Here is an 18,147-nt window from a genome sequence, read left to right as displayed (position 1 = left end):
GAAGGTGATGGGTCAGTAAGCGGGGTCATTCTGTCTGGCACCCTGACTCTAAATCAGAAAGGAGACTGTTATGAGCTGTTGGAGCAGTTCTCCCCCCTATTCTCCCTTACTCCTGGGCTGACCCACCTCTGTGTTCATGATATTGACACCGGTGACAGTCTCCCTGTGAAAAACAAAATTTACAGGTTGTCGGATAAGGTGAAGGCCAGCATCAAGGAGGAGGTCTCCAAGATGTTGACTCTAGGGGTCATTGAGAAATCCAGTAGTCCCTGGGCCAGCCCAGTGGTATTGGTCCCTAAGGCTACTGCCCCAGGTGCGAAGCCAGAACTCCGGTTCTGTGTGGACTACCGGGGTCTCAACTCAGTCACCCGGACTGATGCTCACCCCATCCCCCGAGCTGATGAGCTCGTGGACAGGCTAGGCGCTGCCAAGTTCCTGAGTACGTTTGATCTTACTTCGGGGTACTGGCAGATCGCCCTGACTGAGGGGGCTAAGGAAAGGTCCGCCTTTTCCACCCCTGACGGCCATTACCAGTTCCGCGTGATGCCGTTTGGATTAAAAAATGCCCCCGCTACCTTCCAACGGTTGGTTAACGGGGTCCTGGCTGGCAAGGATGCCTTCTGTGCAGCCTACCTGGATGACATAGCTGTCTACAGTTCCAGCTGGGAGGAACACCTGCTCCACCTCAAGGAGGTGCTTCAGGCCCTGCAACAGGCAGGCCTGACCATCAAGGCTAGTAAGTGCCAGATTGGGCAGGGTTCCGTGGTGTACTTGGGACACCTAGTAGGTGGTGGCAAGGTGCAGCCACTCCAGGCCAAGATCGAAACTATCAAGGCCTGGCAACCACCTCGAACCCAGACTGAGGTGAGAGCCTTTTTAGGCCTCACCGGATACTACCGCAGGTTTGTCAAGGGCTATGGTACCATTGTGTCCCCCTTGACCGAACTCACGTCCAAGAAGCAACCTAGGTTGGTGAATTGGACAGAGGCTTGTCAGAAAGCCTTTGACGCCCTAAAGGAAGCCATGTGCACGGCCCCCGTGCTCAAGGCCCCTGACTACTCCCAGGAATTTATCGTGCAGACAGACGCTTCAGAGCATGGCATAGGGGCAGTCCTAGCACAGCTAAATGAGGAGGGCCAAGATCAACCGGTAGTCTTTATTAGCAGAAGGCTATTACCACGGGAACAGAGGTGGAGTGCTATTGAAAGAGAAGCTTTTGCTGTGGTCTGGGCCCTGAAGAAGCTGAGGCCCTACCTGTTTGGGACTCACTTCCTAGTTCAGACAGACCACAGACCCCTCAGATGGCTCATGCAGATGAGGGGTGAGAATCCAAAACTTCTGAGGTGGTCCATTTCCCTACAGGGGATGGACTTTACGGTGGAACATCGCCCAGGGGTTGACCACGCCAATGCTGATGGTCTCTCCAGGTACTTCCGCCTTAGCGATGAGAGCTCCCAGGAGGTCGGGTAGCTCTCCCCACTTTCAGCTGGGGGGGACACATGTTAGACCTGACAGCCTTAGGGTAGTCACCCCTAACTTTTTGCCTGCCTCCCTCCTCGTTTTGGACACTTGCTGGAGAAGAAACCGGAACCAGAAACTACATCCTGCCAAGAAGAACTGCCTGGCTGCTCAAAGGACTCACCTGTCTGCTTTCTACAAAGGACTGCTGTCTTGCTGTTGCCCTGCTGCCTTGCTGAACTCTTGTCTGGCTGTGAAAGTGCTCTCCAAGGGCTTGGATAGAGCTTGCCTCCTGTTCCTTGAAGTCTCAGGACCAAAAAGACTTCTTCCTTTCACTTGGACGCTCCGTGCGCCGAAAATTTCGACGCACAGCTTGTTTCGCGGCGAGAAAAACGCCGCACACCGACGCTGATCGACGCAACGCCCTCGGGACGATCGAGACTTCGACGCACAACCTCGCAAGGACAAAGCCGCTCGACTTTCCAGGAGAAATCGACGCGACGCCCACCGTGAGTGCGAAACTTTGACGCACGGCCTCGCAAGGACAACGCCGCCCGACTTCCAAGGAGAAATCGACGCGACGCCTGCCGTGAGACCAAACTTTCGACGCACGGCCTCGCAAGGACAACGCCGCCCGACTTCCAAGGAGGAATCGACGCGACGCCTACCGTGAGATCGAAACTTCGACGCGCAGCCCTGCAGAACGACGCGCAGCCGGAAAACAAGCGGGAGAATCCACGCACAGACCCGGGACATCTGGTAATCCCCGCGATCCACAAAAAGAGACTGTCTGCGCGCCGGAAAACGACGCCCGACTTCCCCGCGTGGAAAAGACCGACGCAAGTCTGTGTGTGCTGAGGAGAAATCGACGCACACACCCCTTTTTCCACGCATCTCTTCCCCTGTGGCCCTCTGAGGAGATTTTCCACCAGAAACCAGGTACTTTGTGCTTGAAAGACACTGTATTGCATTCTAAAGACTTAAGACACTCTATATCACTTCCCTGTGATATTTCTACAATTTTCCATTGCAACTTTATTCTTTTTGACCTACAATTATCCTGATAAATATTATATATTTTTCTAAACACTGTGTGGTGTAGTTTTGTGGTGCTATATGGTGGTATTGTATGATTTATTGCACAAATACTTTACACATTGCCTTCTAAGTTAAGCCTGACTGCTCGTGCCAAGCTACCAGAGGGTGGGCACAGGAGAATCTTGGATAGTGTGTGACTTACCCTGACTAGAGTGAGGGCTTTTGCTTGGACAGGAGGTAACCTGACTGCCAACCAAAAACCCCATTTCTAACACCCAGATATTTGATTTACAACTTACTGGCCAATGTGTGTTTCATTTCCTGAATCAAAGAAGATTAGCAATGTGCCACTATGCTTGATTTGAACGGGTAAGTAATGCTATATGCCTCGACAATTGATATGAAAGATACTTGTTTCAAGGTTGAGAATTGAGATGGTTGGTGTGACTTATGCCTAGTGGCGCAGATAATGAAAGTGGGAGTTTTTCTATTGTTTAAATATATTATTTAGCTGGATTGTGTTTCTGTTGTGATCAATTTACAATGTTGGTGGCATAAAAGTAATAATGGGAGATGAATTGTTTTCTGAAGGTGATTTTATTTCACTTTCCCTTTGACAATAAGTGAAATTTGTTTGCCGGTGTTTTCACGCTGCTTTTTTTCTGGTGCTTTGCTTTCTGGTTCACATTTGTCAAAGAAGGCCTGACTAGTCCATTTAGCTAACAAACAAAATTCTAGTTCAGAAAAAAAAAATGACTCAATGTTTCTCTTGTTAAACACAGCTGTGAGCTACAGGTCGCTGTATCTCAATTGGGTCGGGAGACTGTGACTCTTGGGAGCAGTTGGTACGGATATGGACATATTAATCTTTAATCAGAGTTTGGGAGATGATGGAAGGAGTCAGAGCGTGATTTGACAACTTAAACAACTGCCAGAAGAAGGAAGTTATCAACTTCATGGAAATCAACATGGACAGTGTGAGGATAGGTCTAAGTGGCCTACTCCAATCTGTGGGCTGGTTGTGAGATGTGTCAATTCTTTGTTTTAGGAAATGCAATGCTGCTGTGTATATCTGCTGGGTGGCTCAAACCTGAAACTATATGGGTGGTTTGGGGGCCTGTTGTAGGAAACTGGAGGAAACAGACATGTGATGGATAATAATGTCACATTATGCACGTGCTCTAGGCTAAATCTCATGATGAGCATGACAGTTGTGAGTTTGATCATCCTGATACATGCTGACATTTGTCTGTGATTGTTGGTTGTTGTAATTTCTCTCACGTAATTGATCGCACATCAGTCATAGAATGAATGATCGCAAAGGTATTTGCTTTTGCTCTGTCACCTCTGAGTCTTCTTGGTACACTACTCCTCATGAAGCTTACCTTCCATTCCATGCTTCTTGATTCTGCAATATCATGATAATCATTTCTGTTTTACAATCCACAAGGCTTCTCTTCTCCTACATCATAAGACTCATGCTTACCTTATCGCACTGCTTCAGGCAGGCACCCAAGAAGATTGAAGGGGCAATCCAAGAAGATTGCAGCTACAGCACCCAATTTAGCAATACAGACTAGTATCATTTTTCTTTCAGTATTCTTTTTTTCAGAACTGAGGGCCTGATTACAACTTTGGAGGACGGTGTTTATCCGTCCCAAATGTGACGGATATACCACCTACCGTATTACGAGTTCCATAGGATATAATGGACTCGTAATACCGTAGGTGGTAGATCCGTCACATTTGGGACGGATTACCACCGTCCTCCAAAGTTGTAATCAGGCCCTGAGTGTGTTAGATTCAGCCCAAGATTAATTATATGTAGTATTTTGCAAACGTAGGTGACAGAATATTTTTAGATATATACAACTTAGGTCTCAGTGGGGCTCACCGGATGTAAAGTTATCTGTGTCATACATATTCATATTTTTCTGTTCCTCCCACAATAGGCTGCTGATCATTTCCCAGATGAATTTTGTATTTGTGTGGTGTTTGTCTTTTTGTCACACCTTTCCCAAAATTTCTTTCCAATCCATTTATCAAATCCCTAATCCTCTTCCACCAGGCTGTGTGATTTATTGAGGTGTTACTTAATAGTTTACACCATTGATTATTCACACACTTGGTGGGGCAGATGTGGTAGAAGCAACCTCAACTCAGTGTGCAGGATCTTTATTTGAGTTCACCTAGGTGGAGTGGAACCTTACTTCTGATGCCTTCACTGTTAGTGCGCTAGCATGCTACTACTACACCACCATGGTACCTTGAGAACCATGCAGCCTTGGCTTCATCCATTCAGGTATGAGAATTATGGAGCGTTGTTGTACTTTTAGTTTAGGCAATATCATTTGCAATGGCAAATCTCTCATCCTCCACTCGTATGGGTCACATTTTGTAGAATGCACTGTAGAGACTAGGAGATTAATAGAACAAGGTTACCTAACCATATAAATAATTGTTATACACTATCAGAAAATTTGTAAAACATGCTGCATAAAGGAATACACTATCAGCAGATTTTGGAAACACGTTGCGTAAAGGCAGTAATGCGAAGTAAAACACCCCAAAAAAGAACTGTAAATAACTATTTATTTTACCCCATCCCTTGCAAAAAGAGTAAATCCCACCCCTTCCACCTACAACACGCCCACCCCTACCCCCAAAAAAAGGTCCCTTTCCCCGACCAATGTTCCAAAAAAAACCTGTCCATTTGTCCATGTTGAAGAATAACACCAAAAAATAGCAACATCCCTCAAAAACCCATTACCACCCTCTCCACCCACAACAATTCCCACCCACCAAATTAAAAGTTTAAAAAAGGGCAGAGAAGGGCACTAAAGGCCGGATGGGATTCTTCTGACTAGCCCCTCTGTAGGTATCTGACGGGCCTCTAACAGCGGCAGCCTCCAAAGGACGTAGGTGTTGGTACATGGTCTCTGAGGGGGGTTGCAGGGATGATACGACTGCGGGTGGCTGCCCTGGCATGCGGACGATGTTTCTGGGCTGGGGGCACTGGGACCTGGCTGGGACCCTGAGTACTGGCAGCAACTGCTGCCGCCTCATCCTCCCCTTCCTCAAGGGTCACCAGTCGTTGATACTCAGCCCGTACGGCCTCCGGCTTCATCTGCCATAGCTGGGCTGCTTTTTCCTGCTGTGATGGTGGACCAGCAGGAATAGCTATCTCAAAAAAGAAAAAAGAGAAATTGTAAACAATGCTCTGAGAAAACACTTGTATTTAATCATATAGTGTAGTGGCACAGTAGCAGTACATTTGGTGGTCACCTTATGAGATTCACAATATGCACTATTGAGTACAAGTATTCTTCTCTCTCCTGTTGCGCTGAATTATTGGTGGCATTGCTAGCTCAGCTGGCATCCTAGATGTACTTGTTAATGTATGCACCTGGGCCAGCTGTGCTAAAAGAGTATTTTATTCCAATGGCCCTGTTAATCTATGTACCTGGACCACAAGGCCAATGAATCCTAAGAATAAAACATGGCACATAGTAAAATATAATCAATCATGCAGACATCCTTTGCCAGTGAAATTAAACGTAACGTGAACGGGTGTGATAAGAAACTCCGCCCACTAGCAGAACTCCGCGTAGCACAACAGAGTTTTATTTCAATTTCACGGAGTTCCGCGTAGCATCGCTACGCAAACTCCGCCCAGGTCTAATTATTTCCATGACAAAATCAATCCACATATTTTCTGCATTTACTGCAGTCTCTTCCATACAAAATGCTTTCATTCCACAGCTTCTATTCAGTCAGATGTATCTCACTAAGGTCATAAATAGATATTAAAAGCATTTTAGGTGTTCATTGAAACTCTGTAATGAGACTGAGGTAAAACATTGGTACAACTGACAGAAATACACATTTTAATTAGCATATCAGACTTTTTTCTTATATGATTGAGGAAGATTTTTGTTAATTGATGGAAAATGTGCTTTCATGTAATGTCTGGAGTACTAAAGATAACAAGGCAACTTCTATGACAAAAAGTTTTTCTTTTAAGAACTAGGGGTGGCTATGGCAGAGGAGCGTTGCCCCCTTTGATGCAGTAGCAGTGCAAATCTTTAAAAATAAACTATGTTTATTATCTTTTTATTTTGAAAAGGGCTGGGCCATGGGGGGATGACAGCCATGGAAGAGAGTGCACAGAGCACTCCCCTCAGTGTGCATGTATGTTTGGCCGGCTGTCTCGGGCAAGCCAAACAGACATACGCACAGGGCTCTCTCCAACCCAGCACTGTATTGCCGGGTTGGGGAGAGAAGGCCCAGGCTCCCACTCTGCCTTGGACCTCGCAGCCAGGGCTCTGAGCAGCATAATGATTGGCCGCAGGGCAGGTTGGGAGCCTGTGCCTGTAATGCGGTGGAGAGCGGCGACTCCACCCTGTTCAATAAATACCCAAGAGTGGCCTCCTATGGATAATATTACTTACTTGCCAAATTGTCACTTAGAATGTACACATCTTTAGGAATTAGCACACACCATATTTTAGAAGCTGCATTGTTATGGGATGTTTGATACCATGCATCCAGAACTCTTATCCTTAGGAGTCGGTAATTTAAAGTACAAATGACACAAAAATGTCACACCTTTCTGAGAGTTCAATGGGGTCTCCTAAGACAGAAGCCCTGAGAATAGGTTTACATCACAAGAGTATTTGTAACGTTTTCAACCTGACCTTAACTCTCGAAGAAAGATTGTGAGGGATGCTGCAGCAGCCCCACAGTAACCACGCTGAAATGCAGAAGATGAATGAGCAGTAAAGATGCCTTTATTTTTTTTCTTGTCGCACTTGTGCGTTCAGTCAGAGGTCAAATGTCAGGCTACGCCTTTACTTTGTGTTCAGATTTCTTTCTCTGACTGCAAAGATAGAAGACTTTGGGGGCCATTACAACCCTGGCGGATGGTGTTAAAGCATCGGAAATACCGCAAACTGGCCGGCGGACAAAAAAAGGGAATTATGACCCTGGCTGAAACCGCCAACAAAGACAGCCACTTCAACACTTTGCCCGCCACGGCAGTAAAGACAAGCAGCGCGGCGGTCACCGCCAACAGACAGGCGGGAGACAATGTACCGCCCACAGTATTACAACCCGCCAATCCGCCACCTTTTCCGGGGCGGATTCACCGTGGATAAAAACACGGCGGAAACAGATTTTGCTATGGGAAAACGCTCACCTGAACATATCCCACGAGGAACGAGGAATCCATGGAGCCGGAACTACAAATACTCCCTGCCCTTGTGTTTCTGCTCCTCTACGACCAACAGCTACGTAGGCGCCGCAGACAACGGTGAGTACTGCACCTACGACATGGGGGAGGGGGGAGGCAAAAGTTAGGGGGACACACACCAAACACCCCCACCCTCACATATGACAACATACACACCAATGCATTCACAAAAATCACAGTAACAACCCACAATCCCCCCGGAAGAATGAATACACAAAGCGAAAATCGGTCAAACAATGTAATGTGCCAATATACATGTCACACAAAAATATACAGATATATATTTGAAAATCTGTCATAATTATATACAATACGAGAAGTAGTGCATTTATGTACATAACAAAGTCCGTGCACCATCAGTCCAAAAATGCATGGGCGAGGCCCACAAGCGATACCTGACCACAATCGGAGAGCACACTGCCGGGGCATCAGATAGAAATACTACAGGCACCTCAGGGGGAAGGGAAAGGGGGCACCTCAGCCGGAGGAGTGCAAAGCCAGATCCACAACAGGGCTCCATGCACATTTATGCCATCCTGGGGAGTGCAAAGCCACAGTCTCTCAAGTCTCTACAGGGGGCTCCATGCTTATTTATGCCGTCCTTGGGAGTGCAAAGCCACAGTCTCTCAAGTCTCTACAGTGGGTGGTTTGCCCACTGTGCCATCCTGGGGAGTGCCAAGTCACAGTCTCTCAAGTCTCTACAGTGGGTGGTTTGCCTACTGTGCCATCCTGGGGAGTGCAAAGCCACAGTCTCTCAAGTCTCTACAGTGGGTGGTTTGCCCACTGTGCCATCCTGGGGAGTGCAAAGCCACAGTCTCTCAAGTTGATGCAGGTCTCTACTGGTACTGGGGGGGACTGGTGCCCAGACTGGATGAGTCTCCCTGTGAAAGGTCGTGTCCTGTCACTGTCCCAGCTGCACATGAGATAAGGATGCCTGATGTGGCGGTCCATTCATTCCTACCCGGTGCATTGCCCTGTTCAGCGGTGCTTTGCCATGGCGGTCTTTGCCCTGTTCAGCGGTGCTTTGACATAGCGGTTCAGGACTGTTCAGCGGTGCTTTGACATGGCGGTCTTTGCCCTGTTCAGCGGTGCTTTGCCATGGCGGTCTTTGCCCTGTTCAGCGGTGCTTTGACATGGCGGTCTTTGCCCTGTTCAGCGGTGCTTTGACATGGAGGTTCAGGACTGTTCAGCGGTGCTTTGCCATGGCGGTCTTTGCCCTGTTCAGCGGTGCTTTGACATGGCGGTTCAGGACTGTTCAGCGGTGCTTTGCCATGGCGGTCTTTGCCCTGTTCAGCGGTGCTTTGACCTGGCGGTCTTTGCCCTGTTCAGCGGTGCCTTGACATGGCGGTTCAGGACTGTTCAGCGGTGCTTTGCCATGGCGGTCTTTGCCCTGTTCAGCGGTGCTTTGACATGGCGGTTCTGATAAGGACATTGGTGTGTGGCATGACGTTCTATACACTGGACATTGGTGTGTGGCATGACGTTCTCTACACTGGACATTGGTGTGTGGCATGACGGTTCTGATAAGGATATTGGTGTGTGGCATGACGTTCTCTACACTGGACATTGGTGTGTGGCATGACGTTCTCTACACTGGACATTGGTGTGTGGCATGACGTCTTCTACACTGGACATTGGTGTGTGGCATGACGTTTCATAATTGCCCAGCGGGGCTGTGGCAGCCGGGGCCCTCCAGGGCACTGACTCCGGCGGTGGTCTCTGGACCAGTGACGATAGTGGGGCCCTCCTGGGCTGTGACTCTGGCGGTGGTCTCTGGACCAGTGACGATACTTGGGCCCTCCTGGGCTGTGACTCTGGCGGTGGTCTCTGGACCAGTGACGATACTTGGGCCCTCCTGGGCTGTGACTCTGGCGGTGGTCTCTGGACCAGTGACGATAATTGGGCCACCCTGGGCTGTGACCCTGGCGGTGGTCTCTGGACCAGTGACGATACTTGGGCCCTCCTGGGCTGTGACTCTGGCGGTGGTCTCTGGACCAGTGACGATTCTTGGGCCCTCCTGGGCTGTGACTCTGGCGGTGGTCTCCGGACCAGTGACGATACTTGGGCCCTCCTGGGCAATGGCTCCGGCGGTGGCGGTGGTCTCTTGACCAGTGACGATACTTGGGCCCTCCTGGGCAATGACTCCGGCGGTGGTCTCCTGACCAGTGACGATACTTGGGCCCTCCTGGGCAATGACTCCGGCGGTGGCGGTGGTCTCCTGACCAGTGACGATACTTGGGCCCTCCTGGGCAATGACTCCGGCGGTGGCGGTGGTCTCCTGACCAGTGACGATACTTGGGCCCTCCAGGGCTGTGACTCCGGCGGTGGGCTCTGGACCAGTAACGACGGTGCTGGCGGTTGTGTCTCGACCGCCGGAAATGATGGCGCACTTCTCTGCCGTGACACTCACAACAGCCTGGGGAGACTTCCTCTGGCCCTTCCCCACCTTTGGTGGAGTCACAGCTGACTCTCCAAATCCCTTGGAACCCATGTCAGTTGTTTTCCCACCAGGAGTCTTAACACGGTCCCGTCGTCCACTCTCCAATTTTAGAGCCTTTACAGGGGGTGGGCTGCCAGTGCCTTGGCTCCAAATCCTACTGCCTGCCCTGGCGCCGGTGCACTCCAAAAACCTTGAACAGGCACCACTGGTATTGGAGGCTTTTTGGCTGAGGCGCTACGAAGGGACTGATAAATTGGCGAGGGTGGAGTGGGGGCAAAAAGGTCAACTTTACAGAGGGGCAGTTTCTGACGAACACTGGGATGGGTAGCTGGAGGGGGTCTGGGAGTGGAGGAAGAGGAGGTGGTTGTCGGAGGTGTCACTTTAGGTGTTTTGGGTGCAGGTACTGGAGGCTGTCGTGAGGTGGATGGATGTTGGGTGAGTGATTGCCGGCGTTTGTGTACTTTGGGAGGGGGCGTCACAGACACACTGGGAGAGGACACAGGGGACGTGTAAATGGCAGTGGAGGTGGTGAGTGCAGGTGAGCGGCTTGTGCTGCTGGGTGTCCTGGTGCGATTCATGGTGCCTGTAGATGTGGTGCATGCAGGTGTGTGTGTAGACGACACTGGGAGGGAGGAGGGAGAAGAGGAGGAGGGGGACACAGTGGAGGCAGTGGATGTTGTTGTGTCTGTATGTGGGTGAGGCTTGCGTGAGTGCTTGTGGTGTGTGTGGTGCCTATGTTTGCTTGAGCTACTTGTATGTGTTGACTTGTGTGCATGCTGGTCTGTAGGTGTGCTTGGGATGGGCTGGGGTACAGGAGATTGGGTCTGGGTGGAGGAAGTTGGAGGGGGGAGGCTAGACACAGGGACAATTGCTGCCATCAGTGCTGAGGCCAAAAATTGCAGGGTTCGCTGAAGGACAGCCTGACCAGAATGAATGCCCTCCAGGAATGCATTACCGTGTTGCAACTCTCGTTCTACACCCTGGATGGCATTCACAATGGTAGACTGCCCAACAGTGAGTGACCTGAGGAGGTCAATGGCCTCCTCACTGAGGGCAGCTGGGGTGACAGGGGCAGGGCCTGAGGTGCCTGGGGCGAAGGTGATGCCCACCCTCCTGGGTGAGCGGGCGCGGGGCGAACGCTGAGGGGCTGCTGGAAGGGCGGTGCTGCTAGGGGAGGTGGCGGCTGTACCTGTAGAGGTGGGGGGCACAGATGGTGCCGCCACCACAAGGGAGCCCACATCGTCGAAGGAGTCTGTGTCGCTGCTTGGTGATCCAGTGGCCGACGTGAAGCTCCCCTCCGTCCCACTGGTGCATTCAGAGTCCGTGGTGTGGCCCTCCATGGCCATGTGGGATGCAGCTCCCTCGTGCTCCGGTGCCACTCTACCTCCGCCTGTTGATGCTGATGTACAAAAGGACAGGGAGAGCAGAAAAAGGGGGGGAGGCAGAAGAAAGAGGGTTTTAGTGCATGGCATACCGCTACCGTTGGCGACAAACGCAGATTCCCCCTGCATTACGCCGTGCTCCTGCTCTCTGCACATGCAATTTCTGGGATATGGCCTATATGGCAATGGTGGACATCGGCGCACATGGATGCCACAGGAGCAACGATAACTCGACTTGGCACTCTGCTGAGGCGGGGTTGAGTGCCACATGGCCTACATTACGGAGGGGCCTTGCCTACCTTACTCGCCCTGGCCTAGGGACACCCACAGCCCACCTCCCCCACCCAGACACCTCCACTGCACGCAAAGTCCGCAGAATGAGGTTGTACTCACCCCCTTGTGTCTGCTGTGATGCCCTCAAGCGCCCATCCAACTCTGGGTAGGCCACCGCCAGGATCCGGAACATCAGGGGGGTCATGGTGCGACGGGCACCCCTCCCACGTTGGGAGGCCATCCCCAGCTGAGCCTCCGCCGTCTTCTTGCTGCAGCGGCGAATGTCCTCCCATCTCTTACGGCAGTGGGTGCCCTGTCTCTGGTGGGCCCCCAGGGTCCGGACCTCCTTGGCGATGGCACGCCAAATGTCCCTCTTCTGGTGGGCGCTGACCTACATGACATGCACAAGGAAAGAGGAACAGTCATTACCAACTGCACCATCGTTTAAAGTGGCCCCCTCCCTACTCTGGTCATGTGGCCCATTCATTCCCATGCATTAATGTTCTATGGACTCTGCCCCCTTCCCTCTTCCAACCAGCCCTCTCCACCCAGGCCTAGCCCATACAACGTGCTCCCTGTGTACTAACCTGTTGGTCTGGAGGACCGTAGAGTAGCGTGTACTGGGGGAGGACCCTGTCTACCAGTTTCTCCAACTCCTGTGCAGTGAAGGCAGGGGCCCTTTCCCCAGACGCAGCAGCCATCGTCGCTTCCAGACCGAGGTCACAGCAGCACTTGCAGTGTAGGTCCTCTCCTGTCAAAGGTCAGGTATCTAGTGATTGAACAGATAGAAAATGGCGGTGAGGCCGCACCTGTTCATTGGCTCCTGGGACCCACAGGGTCCAATGTTAACCAATGCAGCATTGCGCCGCGGTCTATGACCGCCTACAGCGACGGTGTGTAACGCCAGCACTGTTACCCCACAATCCCATTGTCCCACTTTAGAGGTCAGGCATCCGCCATTTCAGGGTGCCACATGGCTTCATTTACTACTGCGTCACACATAGCTAGGCCTACACTCAACACACATACCGGAAGGGTTTTGTGAGTGGTGTAGCCTTGTGTGTGACTGTGGGTACATACCTGGATGCATAATGACTGGTTCTGCGCTGTTGTCCTTCGTAGGCACCGTCTGCTGGGACATATGAGAAGATGGCCGAATCCTCCGGTGTACCGACCGCTGGTGGACATGTTGACAATGGAAGAGCGACATGTCATCGTAACCTACCGGTTTGACCGTGCCACAATCCAGGAACTATGTACCCAGTTGGAGCCTGACCTGATGTCACCAATCCGCCGTCTGACTGGAATCCCCCCTGACGTGCAGGTGCTGTCAGTGCTCCATTTCCTTGCAAGTGGGTCATTTCAGACAACTGTGGCCATCAGGGATGTCCCAGCCTATGTTTTCCAACGTGTTGTCCAGAGTGTTGTCTGCCCTGCTGAAACACGTAAGGAGATACATCATTTTCCCTGAGGTGGAGGATTTGCCTACAGTGAAAGGTGACTTCTATGCCCTTGGACATATCCCCAAGTCATAGGTGCTATTGATGGTACCCATGTAGCTCTGGTCCCCCCCCACAGGAGTGAACAGCTGTACAGGAAGAGTTATCATTCCATGAATGTCCAGATGGTCTGGTTGGCAGACCAGTACATCTCGCAGGTAAATGCTATGTTCCCTGGCTCAGTGCATGACACCTACATCCTGCGGAATAGCAGCATCCCTGATATGATGGGTCAACTCCAGAGGCACCGTGTATGGCTATTGGGAGACTCTGGTTACCCCAACCTTTCGCGGCTATTGACCCCAGTGAGGAATCCCCGGACCAGGGCAGAGGAACGGTACAATGAGGCCCATGGGCGGACTAGGAGGGTGATCGAACGCACCTTCGGCCTCCTGAAGGCCAGGTTCAGGTGCCTCCATATGACAGGTGGATCCCTATTCTACTCACCGAAGAAGGTGTGCGACATCATCATCGCCTGCTCCATGCTCCATAATTTGGCTTTGTGACGCCAGGTGCCTTTTCTGCAGGAGGATGATCCAGATGCCGGTGTTGTAGCAGCTGTGGAGCCTGTGGACAGTGATGAGGATGAAGCTGAGGAAGAAGAAAACGACAACAGGGATTCAGTCATACAGCAATATTTCCAGTGAGACACAGGTGAGAACATTATCATTTTTAGCATTACATTAACTTTCCCAGGTCTACCTCTATCCTGTTTTTCGATTTAAGTCACTATTTAGTAACTGAGTTGTACCCTTCCATTACGGTTTCACAGGTGTAGTTACCTACGTGTCAACTGCTTGCATCCTTCAAGGGCTTGTGATGTGTGACATAGGTATGTTAGCTTTAGAATGCTACACCCATTACGACACTGTCATTGATAATACATTTTTACTAAATCACAGACTGACTGATTGTTTTGTGTTTCAAGGGTGTTTATTGAAGTGCTCAGAAATGGGAGGGGGTTGTAAAATGAGGATGGGTTATGGTGGAGGAATGTCCATGGCAGAGTCCAGTCTATTAGTCTCACAGGTGCACTGCCCATCTGGGCATAGGAAGTGGAGCTGGGGCAGTTAAAGTATGGACAGGGTAACAAAGTGGGACAGTGGGAGGACAATCAGGGTGGTCTCATTTCCTGGCCATCTTGCTCTGTCCTGTTCCTGGATCTTAGGGACCGCTTGCGTGGTGGTTGTCCGTCTGCAGGGGTTGGGGTGCTGGTGTGTTGGTCCTGTGGCGGGGCGTCCTGTCCACTAGCGCCGGCGGAGGTGGTGGGCATTTCATCATCCTGGTTAGTGTCAGGGGCCCCTTGGAGTGCCACGGTGTCCCTCAAGGTCTGCTGTATGTCCTTCAGCACCCCTACGATGGTGCCCAGGGCGGAGCTGATGGTCCTGAGCTCCTCCTTGAACCCCAAATACAGTTCGTCCTGCAGGCACAGGGTCTCCTGCAACTTGTCCAGGACCGTCGCCATCGTCTCCTGGGAGTGGTGGTATGCTCCCATGATGGAGGATAGGGCCTCGTGAAGAGTGGGTTCCCTTGGCCTGTCCGCCCCCCGTCGCACAGCAGCCCTCCCAGTTCCCCTGTGTTCCTGTGCCTCTGTCCCCTGGACCGTGTGCCCACTACCACTGCCCCCAGGTCCCTGTTGTTGTTGGGGTGGTGGGTTACCCTGGGTGCCCTGTAGTGGTGGACACACCGCTGATTGACCTTTCCTGGGTTGGGAGGTTTGGGCCCGCTGGGTGGGTGCTGTGCTGGTGTTACCAGAGGGTGGAAGTTCGGTGTTGGGCTGTGCCTGTGCAAGGGGAACCGACTGTCCCGAGGCCCACGATGGTCCGGCCTGGTCATCAGGATCCACAGGGCAGAGCTGCTCTCGTCACTGTGGGCCTCTTCTGGGGGTGGAGTGGTGTTGTCTGGACCCTCTGGTGTGGTGACGGTCCTTCGCGTTCCTGCAGGGGCATAAGAGCATGATTATTGCATGTGTGTGTGTAATGGTGTGCAATGGGTGGGTGTTTGTGTACCCCAGTGCAAGCATTCCTGTGTGTGGGTTTGTGTGGTGATGGTTGGGGGGTGTACTGGGTATGTGCAGTGGGCATGCTTTAGTGAGGGGTGTCCATGCTTAGTTGTGTCATGCAGGGCTTGGTGTTGGGATGGGTGGTTTGTGTCATGGGTACATTGATGAGGAGTTGTACTGATAGGGGAGGGGGTGAGACTGGGGGTGTGTGATAGCATGCAGGTAGGGTGGGGGATATGATACTTAAGAATTGACTTAGCAGTGTCCCATCCTCCACCGACTCATGCGAGGCCCTCAGGATGCAAGATGGTCAAGACTTGCTCCTCCCATGTTGTTAGTTGTGGGGGAGGAGGTGGGGGTCCGCCGACAGTCCGCTGTACTGCGATGTTGTGCCTGGAGACCGTTGAACACACCTTCCCCCGTAGGTCGTTCCACCTCTTCCTGATGTCCTCCCTATTTCTTGGGTGCTGTCCCACGGCGTTGACCCTGTCCACTATTCTGCACCATAACTCCATCTTCCTGGCTATTGATGTGTGCTGTACCTGTGAGCCAAATAGCTATGGCTCTACCCGGACGATTTCCTCCACCATGACCCTAAGCTCCCCTCGGAGAAGCGGGGGTGTCTTTGGCGTGCCATGGGGTGGTGTGGGTGATGTGTGGGGTGGTGTATGTGGTGATGGTTGTGGTGAGTGTAGTGGTGTGTGGTGTTTTGTGCGTGGATGTTGTGTGTGTGATGGTGTTGTGTGCCTCTGTGTAGTGGGGTTGTCTATTCTGTGCTCTCTCTCTGTCGCCTTCGTGATAGATTTTTGGTCGTAGGGGTTTGTGGGTGATGTGGGTGTGTGTTTTATATTGTATTGGGTGTGTGGGAGTGTTGTTTGTATGTGTATCAGGTGTGTGTATTTGGAATTGTCCAATTTGGCGGTGTTTTGTATATGTGTGTGTATTTTGAGCTCGGCGGTGTGTATCGCCAATGGAATACCGTGGTTGAAAGACCGCCGCGTGGATTCGTGGGTCGTAATAGCATGGGCGTGTTTCTGTTGCCGTGGAGGTGGAGGATTTGTTTCCGACAGTTTATCACTGACCTTTGGTGTGGCGGTCTTTTGTGGGTGTCTGAATTTCAGCGGATTCCAAGATGTGTGTCATAATAGCAGAGGCGGAATGCCGCCGCCGTGGTGTATTGGCGGTCTTCTGCACGGCGGTAAGCGCCTTTTACTGCCAATGTTGTAATTACCCCCTTTGTAAAGTGAACTATTCCACAATCCTGCTGGGTACCCTGATTGTGAATAGAAAAAATGGCGGATGTATTAACACACAAAATAATCTAAATGTCTTTAAATGACTGTGCGAATATTTCAGGATATATCAGCAGCTGGGAGAGCACAAATTAAGCATTTGTTTTGTCATCCTGAATTGTGACAGAAACATAAACGTTGAATATGATCAAAGCAAATTCATAAACGTGATGATGCACAAACTAAATAGTAATTGAAAGCTGATTTCACTACATAGTTTGGCAGTGAAACCATATATCTGTGCACAATTAGTGGAAAAGGATTTGGTCATAAATGGCAATAAGCTATCACATGATTATTTAGTAGTGTATTTGCAAGAGTGGTTTCAAAATGCACCACCACCTACATACTACATCACTATCACTGTGCAGCTGACTGAATTCGCTACCCTTGCTGTTTGTGTAATTCTTGAATTTTAAACAATCCCTAAACCTCAGTTATGGAACACTGATGGCAACACTCGCTCTCACAAACCTGTTCCAGCACCACTAAACCTGGTCTAATTCCCATTTGTACTGGGTTTGTGTATTCTGGCATATTTTCTGGACTAATTTATGAACCTGTCTAATTTTTAAGAGCGCTCTGATTGTTTATCTTTAGTAATATACCCTACACCTCTCAACCTATGACGCCGTCTAATTGACTACCAATCACATATGCATGTTATACTGGGCTTCTGCAATGTAGCTATGTTTTCTTATTCCTAACACTGCACGCTCTCAAAGATTCATCCATCGACATGCTTAGACTTTCCTCTGTGTTTTTTTAAAGATGTACTACAGTAATCATGTCTAAGGTGTGCATCCCAAAATTCAACGCTGCATATTTTCAATCAACTCGTTTTCACTCAACCACTGTAACTGCATTAAATTGTATTGCACAAAAAAGTTTCTCTTGTACTGTATTTCGCCCTGAAATGCTAAGGGAGCTTGATGAACAAGCATCTGCAGTCTTGTGTGTCTCGAAGAAGAGCCTTCTCTGTTACACCTCGTACACTATTTTACTAGCTTAGGTTGAACCGCTTATGCATAGCTCCTCCAGACGAAATTGAAGCAATTTCTCACCTGGGATTATCCTGAAGACATATTACCCTATGCCATCTTTCACTCATGGTCGATATTTAGGGGTCGCCAGGTGCTTGCCCCTGGTGACCCCTTGCACTGTCTTTGAGACCCCTGGCCTCACAGTTTGCAAAACCAGTGCCAGGAATACAGTGGCAGCTCGTCCTTACAGATGTCGGTTAGGGGTCCACTCTCTTTGTTTTCTCTCATTTTTATTACCACAGCCACTTTCTATTACACTAATAGTGAATAATGTTTCATTTTTCACTATTAGTGTAATCAAATGTGGAGTACAATTAGATGGGATATGACCTTCCCTGGAAGCTGAGACCAGTAAACAAATGAGTTTAAATATATGTTTTGTTTGTGCTTGCATGTGAGGGTGTACTTACATGAGAAAGAGTGTGCATGTGTGTGTGAAACTGAATGTCAAAGGGCATGTGATGTCACT

The sequence above is a fragment of the Pleurodeles waltl genome, chromosome 2_2, assembly GCF_031143425.1.
Source record: "Pleurodeles waltl isolate 20211129_DDA chromosome 2_2, aPleWal1.hap1.20221129, whole genome shotgun sequence".
In the NCBI taxonomy this organism is placed as follows: domain Eukaryota; kingdom Metazoa; phylum Chordata; class Amphibia; order Caudata; family Salamandridae; genus Pleurodeles; species Pleurodeles waltl.
This window is presented reverse-complemented; position numbering follows the sequence as displayed.